At 48.3% G+C, this 5,131-nt stretch overlaps 1 pseudogene; it reads right to left on the bottom strand.

Moving 5' to 3' along the window:
- Nucleotides 1–3,485: 3,485 nt before the first annotated feature.
- Nucleotides 3,486–3,703, bottom strand: LOC146784423 (anaphase-promoting complex subunit 13 pseudogene; annotated as a pseudogene).
- Nucleotides 3,704–5,131: the final 1,428 nt, after the last annotated feature.

Genomic DNA, 5,131 nt, shown 5'->3' with positions numbered 1-5,131 from the left:
TACAGGCCACCGCATAGCGCACCGGGCCACCGAGGTACCTGAACACAGGCAACCTCCCAAAGAGTCCACACAGTCTATACGTTGCGGGATAGGGCAGTAGAGACAGGACCACCGGCAGGTCAGTCCCCTCCCCGCGCCTACCCTCGGCAGTAGAGACCAGGACCACCAGCAGGTCAGTCCCCTCCCCGCCTATCCACTGCACAGTTCCAACGTACCCCCTCTTGGGGTCCATCCAGTCGCTGAATCTCCATTGCTACGCATGCCCTCTTTTGTGTTAAACTGGCAGCGCTCCGCCACAGGGCGAGAAGGTCCCCCTCAACCTGGCGCTGGCTGTGCTCCACAATAGCCCCCAGTACAGTGTGTATAAAGATCACCATCCCTTTGGCAAACGGATGCACCCCATCCTCATGGAACAAACTCTCTCATCCCTGGATGTTGCAAGTTGTGTCTAATAGCACCCATGGAGGACTTTTCTAAAATGCTTTTTGAAATGGTTCAGCTCCTTTACCGATTCATTCATGGCTATACCGTAACCCCCCGGCCCAGGCTATTCGCGGAATTATTTCTAACCACAAATCACTGCTTTTGGTAGAGATTGTCTAAACTTAGCCATGGCTGCAACAAAGGCCTCCCGCACCAAACGCCTGTCCAAGGACACCCTATTATTCCCGCCAGCCGTTTCTGCTTCTTCCAGACTGGACCCACGGAAATTACTGCTCCGCTCTGCAAATCAAGGAATGGAAATAACAACAAATGTGGAGGAATGGTATGTTGTCCTAGGAGCCCACTCCCATGCTCTTCACCCCATTAAGACAATGATACCCAAACCAGAACCAGAGACCAGTCAGCAACTGGTACACTCAATCGGAGGGAAAATGACAACTGGGGACCTCCACTAACGCCTCATCCTGGCCATTGTGCCTGGAGCCGAGCGCAACAACCAAAGAACATCCACTGAGCATCTCGGGTGAGGCCCGAAAGCCCTGATCCACTGACAGGTGAGCCCCCTCTGTTGCCCGCCTGGAACCTAAGGAGGAAATCACTGGCTGATGGAGCCAGGTTCACCATTAATCCTGAAAATTTACACAACCACTATGGGATTAAGTATTATTTGGATATATATCAATATTCATAGCAACAGACTTGTACGACATCCACATGCCAAAGGTAGTGAGACAAATAGGCATAACCTTATAATTTATTTCAGGTCCATCCGTTGCGGGTTAAGGCAGTAGAGCCTCCCCATGTGTTGGAGCTTGTCCATATGCAGATAAGACCCAGGGCAAGCCGCCCCCCATGCAGAGTAATTATATTGCACTGGAGATTAACCTGTGACTACGTTATCTTATCACCACCTATACCAAGTGGTCCCAGCAAACTTTATCGACATGTACTGATGAGCGGCAGGATGGAAATTAGGCATGTTACTACATTTGAAACTACCACTTGGCCTTACATCTGTGAACTGTGCACATTATGGCAGCAGGCCCCAATGCGCCACAGCAACCAGTTTATACTCGCAATCCAAAGCACTTGGCTTTACATTTGAATTTGTATTTGACCGACCCGCTCCGCAAATTGTGTCAACAGGACCTAATGCGCCAAAAACCACCAGCTCATTATTTGCAAACAGGGGCGCGTGGCCTCACAATTGAATTTGACCCACTCGACCGCCCCACTCAACCGCGCACCAATGCACCACAGCAACCAGTTTATGCTTGCAATCCAGGGCACTTGGCCTTGCATTTGAGTTTGTATTTGGCCGACTCAATCGACTCACTCCGCACATTGTGCCAACAAGCCCTAACGCGCCAAAGCCACCCGCTCATTATTTGCAATCACGGGCACAATGGAATGTGGCCCACTCGACCGCCCCACTCAACTGCGCACCTATGCGCCACAGCAACCAATTTACGCTTGCAATCCTGGACACCTAGCCTTACATTTGAATTTGTATTCGGCCGACTTGACCGACCCGCTCCGCACATTGTGCCAGCAGGCCCTAATGTGCTAAAGCCACCAGCGCCTTATTGCAATCACGGGCGAGTGGCCTCACAAATGTGGCCCACTCGACCGCCCCAACTGCGCCCCTGGTGCAGGCAATCACCAAGGCACTCCAGCGAACCGTTTATTACTTGCAAACCAGGGCGGGGGTCTATCTCCCCGTAACCAAGCGGTGTCTTGCTAATTATTTTGAGTGCCTGGAACGGCTATTGAACTGGTGACATTATCCGGTCCCCTAAGCTTCTCCTTTATTACCCCTCCAGCATTGCAGCTATTAACATTTTTGTTTCAGGATTATGAAATTGCACATCTGAATTCCCAGCAGTCTGCACTCCCGTACCTCCCATACCAACTGCCCACAGAATGGTTATCCCCTTGGCGTCCACTTTTTCTTACGAAGTGGCCCTATGCCTCCCAAAATGCTGGGCACCTTAATGGTCAACCAGGACATCCACTGTGTTTTACCAGGGTAGTAGGTGCATTAAACATATTAAATACAGGCACCGGGTTAGTAAGTGATGTGACCAGGATGCTAGTGTCAGCCCACATTGACCCTGACTGGTAAAAATGCTGCTTGTAAGTATATACTGCGAGAACGTTTGTGACCCGAATAACAGATGTTTGTCACCGAACTCCATGGTACTCATTTATTGACCTCAAAGGGATGAAGGGGTAAGTGCAACTGCCAGGAAATTAACCTGCGACCATGAGGTCAAACACAGGCCCCTGCATTGGACGCATTAGTGCACTGAACCCCTAGGCCCAGAATGGCATAAAACCCTTACATCATGATTCCTTTGTAATGCAGAACTACTTATGTGTAACACAGTATGATGTTTGTGTGCAATATTTTATTGCTGGCGTTATCATTGCAGTGTTCAAGTAACAAAGAGTGCACAACCCTTATCTACGCAATCCCAGCCAGGCACCATAAACATCCTGTTCAATGTCTTCTTTTTTTTTTTTTATAATAAACTCATGGACTAAAATTACACAATATAAATAAAATGCATTCATTTTTTTTTTTTTAAACCATCCCGCCTTGGCAGGAATCGAACCCATGACTACAGACTTTGGAGACACCGGCACCAACCACTGCGCGAATTTCATTGCTCCGATCGGGCCCACCACTGCACGACAACAACCAATGCCACGCCCCCCACCAATGCGGCAGGCGGGCCCCAGCAAACCACAGCATCTATCCCGCTGGCCGCCTCCCACTGCCTATTGTTGTGAGACCAGCAGTAATATGTACTTCAAGGTCCACTGCAACAAAAACCCCACGAAAGCAGATCTGTGCCCCATCGCGGCGAGATCCAAGACCCCGTACTGTCCACCATGCGGACAGGCCCCTGCATACCGCGGCGGAAGCCCCCATCACATGGCCCATTTCCTTTTGCGTTTCTATCGATTTCCCCCTGTAGAATAGGCGGATGCCACTACAGATGCGGTATTCACAGTAAAGACAAGCATGTGTGTTATCATAAACATCCCGGCGGTGGGATATTTTCGTGCAGGTACTGCAGTGCTAAATCTAAGCACTTGGCTGTTCCTTTACAGACTCAATCGCACCATCACGGTCCTGCTCTGGCTCTTCATTCACCGGAATATAAACATCCTCGTCGGGAAGTTTATCTTCCCGCCCAGCGTCATCGATCAGTTCCACAATTCTCTCACCTCGCAGCACCTCGCTATCCATAATGCCAAGAAATCAGGAGCTCCAAGATGCCAATTCAAAATATTATGTGAAAAGGTGGTGCTCCCCTGAGAAGACCCGGTGAAAATGAGCGCTTTCTGAAACAGTAACCAGTTTGTGCGTCCAGTCACTCACCGTCCAAACACTATGAGAATAATCAGCTGAGCTAAACAGCTCGCTGTCTACACGCTACGCCAGGCCTCCTTGAAACCCTCTGTACCACGCCGCCCTTCTCCTTTCCAACGCTTTTGCGGCTTCTCTGGGTCCAAGGAGACAAAGAGGGGGAGACACGAGGGATGCTGCCTTATAACCTAACTGTAAGTTTCGGTTTCGATACGTGTACAGACACGTCATCGCGAAATCTGATCACTTGAACTGGCCCCTCCATCTGGAGCTCGGTTTCATGGCGCAACTAATGGCGCCCCTCCTCTAGGCGAGGGGGGCGCCTAGTCATTTCAAGCTCATTTGGGTCCGTAGAAATTGTGTTTTTGAGGTTCTTCGTTTGCGAAAAACGGCGGCATGGTGCTTTTTAAACCACCTTCGGCCAGTTAAACTTGGTTAAGTGAAATATCGGCAGATTGCCCAAGACCTACTGCAACCTTCCTTTTATTCATTATTTTTTTAGGAGGACATGAAAGTAGAGTACCCTAAGTAATTCACATATGTGCTCATATTTTTTTCCTCATTTGAGATGCGAACCCAAATTTCAAGAAATTTGTATGTTTAAAGGCATCCTTTTCTGTTTTAAAGAGGATGGCAAGAGAATAAGTAGTAATAATAATAATTATTGTTATTATTAGTATTAGTAGTAGTAATAGTAGTAGTGCTAGTAGTATTAACATTATTATAATAGCACTATTAGTAATAATACATATATGTATTATTATTTTTTAATATTATTATTCCTGACATCCTTGACAGGGTATTCCCCAAACATTTTGCCTTCACTACTTCTGTTTGCTGAATTTGCCTTTGCTGGCTTTAGGACTCTGCACACTTTAGCACTGCTAACCGGTGCTCAAGTGCTTGTACTCTCTACTTCAAACATGTTAAAATTGACTTACACCTACTTGGCTTGTACTTGTAGTGAGTCCCTAGGAAATGATACTACATGTGTCCAGAGCCTGTACATTAAATGCTACTTGTGGGCAGCGGAGGCCAGCTCAGGTAGGTGCGGTGGGGCGGGGCAGGGCAGGAAGCCGACGGACGACAGAATAGGTATAAGCAAATAAATAAATAAATAATGCCTATGCTGTCGGCTTCCCCCCTGCCGCGCCCTGCCTCGCCCCACCACGCTTATTTGAGCTGGCCGCGGCTGCTTGTGGGTCTGCATGGGGAGCAAAAAAATAATGAATTTAGCCCCACATTTATGTACTGGGGTAAATGTTTGGCATTGTTCAGCATTATGTCCTTCAATTGCTCCTTTTGCAT

This window comes from Triturus cristatus, chromosome 11 (genome assembly GCF_964204655.1).
Source record: "Triturus cristatus chromosome 11, aTriCri1.1, whole genome shotgun sequence".
Taxonomy (NCBI): domain Eukaryota; kingdom Metazoa; phylum Chordata; class Amphibia; order Caudata; family Salamandridae; genus Triturus; species Triturus cristatus.
The sequence above is the reverse complement of the archived record's forward strand: the minus strand, read 5'-3'. Positions and strand labels throughout refer to the sequence as shown.